This window comes from Bison bison, unplaced genomic scaffold (genome assembly GCF_000754665.1).
Source record: "Bison bison bison isolate TAMUID 2011002044 unplaced genomic scaffold, Bison_UMD1.0 scf7180017858736, whole genome shotgun sequence".
NCBI lineage: Eukaryota > Metazoa > Chordata > Mammalia > Artiodactyla > Bovidae > Bison > Bison bison.
Window position 1 is genome coordinate 318,396 of NW_011489308.1, and position 10,995 is coordinate 329,390.

Genomic DNA, 10,995 nt, shown 5'->3' on the forward strand with positions numbered 1-10,995 from the left:
ATTCTGACTGGTGTGAGGTGATATCTCATTGTAGTTTTGATTTGCAATTCTCTAATAATGAGCGATGTTGAGCATCTTTTCATGTGTTTGTTAGCCATCTGTATGTCTTCTTCAGAGAAATGTCTGTTTAGGTCTTTTTCTCACTTTTTGATTGGGTTTTTTTTTTTTTTCTGGTATTGAGTTTTATGAGTTGCTTGTATACTTTGGAAATTAATCCTTTGTCAGTTGTTTCATTTGATATTATTTTATCCCATTCTGAGGGTTTTTCACCTTGCTTATAGTTTGCTGTGCAAAAACTTTTAAGTTTAATCAGGTCCCACTTGTTTACTTTTGTTTTTTTTTCTGTTACTCTAGGAGGTGGGTCACAGAGGATCTGCTTTGATTTATGTTATCCAGTGTTCTGCCTATGTTTTTCTCTAAGAGTTTTATAGTTTCTTACATTTAGGTCTTTAATCCATTTTAAGTTTGTCTTTGTGTATGGTGTTAGGAAGTGTTCTAAATTCATTTTTTTACACAGAGCTGTCCAGTTTTCTCAGCACCATTTATTGAAGAGGCTCTCTTTGCCCCATTGTATATTCTTGCCTCCTTTGTAAAAAATAAGGTACCCATAGGTGCATGGGTTTATTTTTGGGCTTTCTATCTCATTCCTTTGGTCTAGATGTATGTTTTTGTGCCAGTACCATACTGTCTTGATGACTGTAGCTTTGTAGTATACTCTGAAGTTAGGAAGGTTGATTCTTCTTTCTTAAGACTAATTTGGCTATTCGGGATCTTTTGTGTTTCCATATGAATTGTGAATTTTTTTTGTCCTGGTTCTGTGAAAAATACCATTGATAATTTGATAGGGTTTGCATTGAATCTGTAGATTGTGTTTGGTAGTATAGTCATTTTCACAATATTGATTCTTCCTACCCAGGAACATGGAATATCTCTCCATCTGTTTCTGTCATCTTTGATTTCTTTCATTAGTGTCTTATAACTTTCTGTGTACAGTTCTTTTATCTCCTTAGATAAGTTTATTCCTAGATCTTTAATTGTTTTTGTTGCAATGGTGAATGGGATTGATTCCTTAATTTCTCTTTCTGATTTTTCGTTAGTATATAGAAATGCAAGTGATATCTGTGTATTGATTTTGTATCTTGCAACTTTGCTAAATTCACTGATTAGCTCTAGTAATTTTTTGATACTATCTTTAGGGTTTTCTATGTACAGTTTCATGTCATCTGCAAACAGTGAGAGCTTTACTTCTTTTCCAATCTGGATTCCTTTTATTTCTTTTTCTTCTCTGATTGCTGTAGCTAGGACTTCCAGAAATATTTTGAATAATAGTGGTGAAAGTGGACACCCTTGTCTTGTTTCTGATCTTAGGGGGAATGCTTTCAGTTTTTCACCATTGAGAATAATGTTTGCTGTAAACTTTTCATGTACAGACTTTACTATGTTGAGGTAGGTTCCTTCTATGCTCATTTGTTGAAGAGTTTTAATCATAAGTGGGTGCTGAATTTTGTCAAAGGCTTTTTCTGCATCTATTGAGATTATCATATGGTTTTTATATTTCAATTTGTTAATATTGTGTAATCACATTGACTGATTTCCATATATTGAAGAATCTTTGCATCCCTGGAATAAACCCAACTTCATCATGGTGTATGAGTTTTTGATGAGTTGCTGAATTCTGTTTGCTAAAATTTTGTTGAGGATTTTTGCATCTATGTTTATCAGTGGTATTGGCCTGTAGCTTTCTTTTTTGTGTTGCCTTTGTCTGGCTTTGGTATCAGAGTGATGGTGGCCTTGCAGAATGAGTTTGGAAGTGTTCCTTCCTCTGTAACTTTATGCAAGAGTTTTAGAAGAATAGGCATTAGCTCTTCTCTAAATGTTTGATGAAATTCTCCTGTGAAGACATCTGCTCCTGGGCTTGAGATTTTTGATCACAGATTCAATTTCAGTATTTGGGTTGTTCATAATTTCTATTTCTTCCTGGTTAATTCTTGGAAGATTGAACTTTTCTAAGAATCTGCCCATTTCTTCCAGGTTACCCATTTTATTGCCATATAGTTGTTCATAATATTCTCTTATAATCCTTTGTATTTCTGCACTGTCTGTTGTAACCTCTCCTTTTTCATTTCTAATTTTGTTGATTTGATTCTTTTTTTTTCTTGATGAGTCTGACTAGACGTTTGTCATTTTATTTTCTCAAAGAACCAGCGTTTAGTTTTATTAATCTTTACTATTGTTTGTTTTTCATTTATTTCTGCTCGGATCTTTATGATTTCTTTCCTTCTGATAATTTTTGTTGTTGTTGTTGTTGCTGTTCTTCTTTTTCCAGTTGTTTCAGGTGTAAAGTTAGGTTGTATATTCAGTGTTTCTCTTGTTTCTTGAGGTAGGACTGTATTGCTATAAACTTTCCTCTTAGAACTGCTTTTGCTGCGTCCCATAGGTTTTGAGTTGTCGTGTTTTCATTGTCATTTGTTTCTAGAAATTTCTTGATTTCCCTTTTTATTTCTTCAGTACCTGTTGGTTATTTAGAAACGTATTGTTTAATCTCCATGTGTTTGTGTTTCTTAGTTTTTTTCTTGTAATTGATATCTAGTCTCTTAGCGTTGTGGTCAGAGAAGATGCTTGATATGATTTCAGTTTTCTTAAATTTACTGAGGCTTGATTTGTGACCCAAGATGTGGTCTATCCTGGAGAATGTGCACTTGAGAAGACGATGTACTCTTCTGCATTTGGAGGGAATGTCCTGAAGATATCAATGAGATCCGCCTCATCTAATGTATCATTTAAGACTTGTTTCCTTATTAATTTTCTGTTTTGATGATCTGTCCATTGGTGTGAGTGGGGTGTTAAAGTCTACTATTATTGTGTTACTGTCAATTTCTCCTTTTATGTCTGTTCATGTCTGCCTTATGTATTGAAGTGTTCCTATGTTGGGGGCATAGATGTATACAATTGTTATGTCTTCCTCTTGGATTGATCCCTTGATCATCATGTAGTGTCCTTCCTTATCTCTTGTAATCTTCTTTATTTTAAGGTCTATTTTGTCTGATATGAGGATTGCTGCTCCAGCTTTCTTTTGCTTCCCATTTGCATGGAATATATTTTTCCATCTTCTCACTTTCAGTCTATATGTGTCTTTAGATCTGAAGTGGGTCTCTTGTAGACAGCACATATATGGGTCTTGTTTTTGTATCCATTCAGCCAGTCTGTGTTTTTTGGTTGGAGCATTTAATCCATTTATGTTTAAATTAATTATTGATAGATATGTTCCTATTGCCATTTTCTTAATTGTTTGGGGTTGATTTTGTAGATCTTTTTCTTCTCTTGTATTTCTTGACTAAGTCCCTTTAACATTTGTTGTAAAGCTGGTTTGGTGGTACTGAATACTCTTAACTTTTGCTTGTTTGAAAAGCTTTTTATTTATCCATCAATTTTGAATGAGATCCTTGCTGGGTACAGTAATTTTGGGCTGTAGATTTTTCCCTTTCAGTACTTTAAATATATCCTGCCATTCCCTTCTGGCCTGCAGAGTTTCTGCTGAAAGATCAGCTATTAAACATATGGGGTTTTCCTTGTATGTTACTTGTTGCTTTTCCTTTGCTGCTTTTAATATTCTTTCTTTGTGTCTAGTCTTTGTTAGTTTGATTAGTATGTGTCTTGGCATGTTTCTCCTTGGGTTTATCCTGTATGGGATTCTTTGCGCCTCTTGAACTTGATTATTTCCTTTTCCATGTTGGGGAAATTTTCAACTATAATCTCTTTAAAAATTTTCTCATACCCTTTCTTTTGCTTTTCTTCTGAGACCCCTATAATTCTAATGTTGGTGCATTTGATATTACCCCACAGATCTCTGAGACTATCCTCAGTTCTTTTCATTCTTTTTACTTTATTCTGCTCTTAAGAAGTTATTTCCACCATTTTATCTTCTAGTTCACTGATTCATTCTTCTGCTTCAGATATTCTGCTATCAATTCCTTCTAGAGTATTTTTTAATTTCAGTAATTGTGTTGTTTATATGTTTATTCTTTTTCTAGGTTTTTGTTAATTGATTTTTGCATTTTCTCCATTTTATTTTCAAGGTTTTTGATCATCTTTACTATGACTATTCTGAATTCTTTTTCAGGGGGTTTGCCTATTTCCTCTTCGTTTATTTGGACTTCTGTGTTTCCAGTTTGTTCCTTCATTTGTATAGTATTTCTCCTTCATTTTTTTTTTTTTTAACTTATTGTGTTTGAGGTCTCCTTTCCCCAGGCTTCAAGTTTGGATTCTTTCTTCCTTTTGGTTTCTGCTCTCCTAAGGTTGGTCCAGTGGTTTGTGTAAGCTTTGTATAGGGTGAGATTTTTGCTGAGTTTTTGTTTTTCTTCTGATGCACAAGGCTGAGTGAGGTGGTATCTTGTCTGCTGATGAGTGGGTTTGTATTTTTGTTTTGTTTGTTGTTTAGATGAGGCATCCTGCACAGGGTGCTACTGGTGGTTGGGTGATGTCGGGTCTTGTATTCAAGTGGTTTCCTTTGTGTAGGTTCTCAGTATTTGATACTCCCTAGGGTTAGTTCTCTGGTAATCTAGGGTCTTGGAGTTAGTGCTCCCATTCCCGAAGGCTCAGGGCTTGATCTTTCTGTCCATGAGAAGATGAAAGGTAGACTTATTGCTTGAGGTGATGAGGCTGTGAATCTTTGTGGAAGAGTTTCAGTTTTGAGGAATTTCTGGATAGGAGTGAGAAGAAAGCCCTCAGGTGCAATTGCGCCTCAGTTCTGTAGTCAGTGCCTTGATCCAGAAACTGCACTGGACAGCAGGACTTCACAGAGGGACACTGACCTTCAGGTGACATAAAGGGAAGGGAGATGAGATTCAGAGAAGGGTTTGGAAAGCAAGAGTATCCTTTATGCAAATCTATATATTTCTTGTGTTGACTGGTGTTAGTGCATTTTACTTCCAACATGGATTTATTTAAGTTAAAAATTTTTATTGGAGTATAGTTGGTCTACAATGTCATGTTCATTTCTGCTGTACAGCAAAGTGAGCCAGTTATGTGTATGCATATACCCACTCTTTTAAAGATTCCTTTCCCATGTAGGTCATTACAGAGTATTGAGTAAGGTTCTCTGTGATACACAGTAGGTCCTTATTTGCTGTTGTTCAATTGCTCAGTCATGTCCAACTCTTTGGGACTCCATGGACTGCAGCACTCCAGGCTTCCCTGTCCTTCACCATCTCCCAGAGTTTGCTCAAACTCATGTCCTCTGAGTTGGTGGTGTCATCCAGCCATCTCATCCTCTGTTGTCCCTTCCTCCTCCTGCCTTCAGGTCTTTATTAGTTATCTATTTTATATATAATAGCATGTATATGTCAATCTCAATCTCCCAATTTACCCCTCCCACTCTTTCCCCCCTAGTAACCACAAGATTGCTTCCTACATCTGTGACTCTACTTCTGTTTTATAAATAAACTCATTTGTGTCATTTTTTTTAGATTCCACATATAAGCAGTATCATATGATATTTGTCTTTATCTGTCTGACTTACATCACTCAGTATGACAAGCTCTAGGTTCATCCATGTTGCTGCAAATAACATTATTTCATTCTTTTTAAAGGCTGAGTAATATTCCACTATATATATATATATACATCCCACTATATATATATTCTTTATCCATTCCTCTGTAGATGGACATTTAGGCTGCTTCCATGTCTTGGCTATGGTAAGTCAGATCTGATCAGTCAATCAGTTGTGTCCGACTCTTTGCAACCCCATGAATCGCAGCACGCCAGGCCTCCCTGTCCATCACCAACTCCCGGAGTTCACTCAGACTCATGTCCATTGAGTCAGTGATGCCATCCAGCCATCTTATCCTCTGTCGTCCCCTTTTCCTCCTGCCCCCAATCCCTCCCAGCATCAGAGTCTTTTCCAATGAGTCAACTCTTCGCATGAGGTGGCCAAAGTACTGGAGTTTCAGCTTTAGCATCATTCCCTCCAAAGAAATCCCAGGGCTGATCTTCAAAATGGACTGGTTGGATCTCCTTGCAGTCCAAGGGACTCTCAAGAGTTTTCTCTGGCTATGGTAAACAGCACTGTAATTAACAGTGGAGTGCATGCATTTTTTATAATTATAGTTTTCTCTGCATATGTGCCAGGAGTGGGATTGCTGGATTATATGACAACTTATTTTCAGTTTTTTTTTGAACCTCATAGAGGTTGTACCAATTTACATTCCATCAACAGTGTAGGAGGGTTGCCCTTTCACCATACCCTCTCTAGCATTTATTGTTTGTATACTTTTTGATGAATTTGGACTGATGTGAGGTGATCGCTCATTGTAGTTTTGATTTGTATTTCTCTAATTTAGTGATACCTCATGCGAAGAGTTGGAGAAGGAAATAGCAATTCACTCCAGTGTTCTTGCCTGGAGAATCCCAGGGACAGGGGAGCCTGGTGGGCTGCCATCTATGGGGTCGCACAGAGTCGGACATGACTGAAGTGACTTAGCAGCAGCATGTGAAGAGTTGATTCACTGGAAAAGACTCTGATGCTGGGAGGGATTGGGGGCAGGAGGAAAAGGGGACGACAGAAGATGAGATGGCTGGATGGCATCACTGACTCGATGGACGTGAGTCTGAGTGAATTCCAGGAGATGGTGATGGACAGGGAGGCCTGGTGCGCTGCGATTCATGGGGTCACAAAGAGTCGGACACGACTGAGCGACTGAACTGAACTGAAATGAACTTAGTGATGTTGAGCATCTTTTCATGTGCTTTGCCAACATGGATTTAAAATGAAGTCATTGGTAATCATCTCTGATGCTAATTTTATTTTAATATTATATATATGTATACATATATTTCCCAGTATGATTTTATTTATGTAAAGGCCCAAAATGGACAAATTAAATCTCTGGTGATAGAAATCAGAATGGCAATTGTCTTCGGGGGTAATGTATAATACTTTGGGGTGCTAGTAATGCTCTATATCTTCATGTAGGTGGTGGTTACATAGGTGTGTCCACTTCATAAAATTTTATCAAGACATAGGACGTATCTATCTATAATTTGCCTCCCTTTATAATTTTATAATTAAAACATCTATTTAAAAAATTTCCAGACTCATCCTTAGTTCAAATATTCAAATATTTTTCATGCTCTTGAAAGCAAGTATCCTCTCTGACACCAGTTTTAAAGATAAACCTAAATTTCTTATCAGTTATTAGAAACTCTGTGTATCACAGATGTGTCTAATTTAAAAAAAATTTTTTTGATATTCTTTGCCTAAGAGATTATTGTACCTTGTAGTGATTTTATAAGTTTATTCACTGAGGAAAGTGGTATTTTCTTTGGTTTCTTCTAAGTTTACCTTCTCAATTTGAAAGAGAATTCTTTTTTTTCCCTAAAAGTTAAAACTCAGTGTTGTAAGGCACTTTTCTTACATTATTTGAAATGTATATATTATCACATTCTTACTTAGTGTTCACTTTGGTCGCATGCAAAACACTATTCACTTTAATTTGCAAGGAATGTATATTTTTGTCCTTCTACTTTTCTTATTTAATGAAGCCACTCTGGTCTAAAATTATAACATCTCTTTTTGGAGGAGTTAGGGCCAATAATGGGCTTCCTGGTGGCTCATACAGTAAAGAATCTGCCTGGAATGCTGGAGACCAGGTTCAATACCTGGGTCAGGAAGATCCTCTGGAGAAGGAATGGCTACCCACTCCAGCCATTCCTCCAGGCAAGAATGGTTATCAATTCTTGCCTGGAGAATTCATGGGCAGAGGAGCCTGGCAGGCTATAGTCCATGGGGTCACAAAGAGTTGGACATGATTGAGCGACTGCCACATACACACACAGGGCCAATACTGCATGGGGATTCTGGTCATATTGCAGTTTCATAAAAGGACAATGTCATAATGTATTAGGAAAGTACAAATCTTGTCCTGCTTTACCAGTTTACTAGTGAGGTTGTTCTGGTCTAGCCTGACTTTGGATTTTTAATTATTTTTAACTATCTCTTGTTTAGAGATATTCTTTGATGTATAAATGAAAGGGATTAAAGTTAGGGATTATTAACTGTGGAGTTGCTTTAGCATGTAGGAGGCTGATGAATACATTTACAGCAACACATAAATATGAATCCTTGTCTTAAAAAAAAAAAAAACACACCACGTATTCATTTAAGATGTTTGAAATGCTTCACAAGCATCATGGCACACCCATCTTGCCTGATTACCCCATGGGAATATAATTTTATTTATTTTCCTGTAGAACAGCCTTCATTGTTTGAAATGTGAAGTGGGAGAGGAGAGGCTAGCACAGCTCAGGCTCCCAGGGCAGCTCCACAGACCTGATATCAAAGGAGAATGAATCAGTACCTTGGGGAACCCTGCTGCTCCTTGGAGCCTGATGTCCGGGTGCTCGAGGTTAGTACTCACGGACTGGAAGCCACCGGTACCAAAGGCATGACACAGAGAAGGCCAGAGCCCTTTCTGGACCTCTGCACATGACCAGGACTGAAAGGAAAGTTGTTTAATGCTATCCTGATTCACAGAGGTATATTGATGGCATAAAAAAATGTCCAAAATGTTTACTGGTAGAGGCAAGCAACTTTCTATTTTTTTAAATCTGAGCTCTAAATTTTATGTTACCTTATTAAATTCTACTCTTATACACTCCAAATAAGACTGTACAAAATACTTTTTCTTTCAGTTGGTCATGATCTTGGGTGGGTTTAAGCTGTCTCTGGACTATGGTAACTGAATCAGTTCAGTTTAGTTGCTCAGTCGTGTCCAACTCTTTGCAACCCCTCAGCATGCCAGGCCTCCCTGTCCATCACCAACTCCCGGAGTTCACTCAAACCGATGTCCATTGAGTCAGTGATGCCATCCAACCATCTCATCCCCTGCCGTCCCCTTCTCCTCCTGCCTTCAATCTTTCCCAGCATCAGGGACTTTTCCAATGAGTCAGCTCTTTTCATCAGGTGGCTAAAATATTGGAGTTTTAGCTTCAGCATCACTCCTTCCAATGAATATTCAGGACTGATCTCCTTTAGGATGGACTGGTTGGATCTCCTTGCAGTCCAAGGGACTCTCAAGAGTCTTCTCCAACACCACAGTTTAAAAGCATCAATTCTTCAGTGCTCAGCTTTCTTTATAGCCCACCTCTCACACCCATACATGACCACTGGAAAAATCACAGCGTTGACTAGATGGACCTTTGTTAGCAAAGTAATATCTCTGCTGTTTAATATGCTGTCTAAGTTGGTCACAGCTTTTCTTCCAAGCAGAAAGTGTCTTTTAATTTCATGGCTGTAGTTACCATCTGCAGTGATTTTGGAGCCCCAAAATATAAAGCCTCCCACTATTTCCATTGTTTCTCCATCTATTTGCCATGAAGTGATGGGACCAGATGCCACGATCTTTGTTTTCTGAATGTTGAGTTTTAAGCCAACGTTTTCACTCTCCTCTTTCACTTTCATTAAGAAGCGCTTTAATTCTTCAGTTTCTGCCTTAAGGGTGGTGTCATCTGCATATCTGAGATTATTGATATTTCTCCCAGCAATCTTGATTCCAGCTTGTGCTTCATCTAGCCAAGCATTTCTCATGATGTACTCTGCATATAAGTCAAATAAGCAGGGTGACAATATACAGCCTTGATGTACTCCTTTTCCTATTTGGAACCAGTCTGTTCTTCCATGTCCAGTTCTAACTGTTGCTTCTTGACCTGCATACAAATTTATGAACAGGTGGGTCAGGTGGTCTGGTATTCCCATCTCTTTCAGAATTTTCCACAGTTTGTTGTGATCCATACAGTCAAAGGCTTTGGAAAAGTCAAGAAAGTAGAAATAGATGTTTTTCTGGAACTCTCTTGCTTTCTCGATGATCCAACAGATGTTGGCAATTTGATCTCTGGTTCCTTTGCCTTTTCTAAATCCAGCTTGAACATCTGGAAGTTCATACTGTTGAAGCCTGGCTTGGAGAATTTTGAGCATTACTTTGCTAGTGTGTGAGATGAGTGCAATTGTGTGGTAGTTTGAACATTCTTTGACATTGCGCTTTTTGGGACTGGAATGAAAACTGACCTTTTCCATCCTGAGGTCACTGTACCTCACTCACATATGCACCCAAATGTCAGTTTCTCAGAGCCCTTCTCTGAGCACTTTACCTCTCTGTCTAAAATAATACTCCCATCACTCTCTGTCCCTTACCATGCTCTGATTTTCATTCAGTGTTATCTGATATTATAGTATGTTATAACTATCTAATATTATAGTCTTATGTTTTAAAATCTGTAATTCTCACTAAAATTTAAGTTCCATAGTGGCAGACAGTTAGTTTTGTTTTTTATTGTATCCGTAGCACACAAAGCAGTACCTAGTACACAGTAGGGGCTCAACAAATTGAACAATTGAATATTTTTTCCTTGTTATTTTGATCTGCCACTATGTACTTTATTTTAATTTCAAAGGGAACAAATTAAGGACAATTTCTACCTTTTGGAATTCTCTTGATCTAGAAGAACAGACATTTATGCACACAAATAATTATAATGCAGGGTACAAATTTATATGTAGTGGAGATTTATAGGTAGTGGAGATGATTACTAGAAAAAATTGGGAGGAAATTTAACCTAAACAGAATTTAAAAGAATGAATTAAAGTTTATCAGCAGATGTAAGTAGAGTGAAAGGGAAGGCATTCCAAGATAGTATCAATGGTATATGTACAGGCAGAGAGGCATGAAATAGCAGGTTGTATTTGGGGGTCTGTAAGCAAGAGAGTTCCAGAAAAACATCTATTTCTGCTTTATTGACTATGCCAAAGCCTTTGACTGTGCGGATCACAATAAACTGTGGAAAATTCTGAAAGAGATGGGAATACCAGACCACCTGACCTGCCTCTTGAGAAACCTATATGCAGGTCAGGAAGCAACAGTTAGAACTGGACATGGAACAACAGACTGGTTCCAAATAGGAAAAGGAGTATGTCAAGGCTGGATATTGTCACCCTGTTTA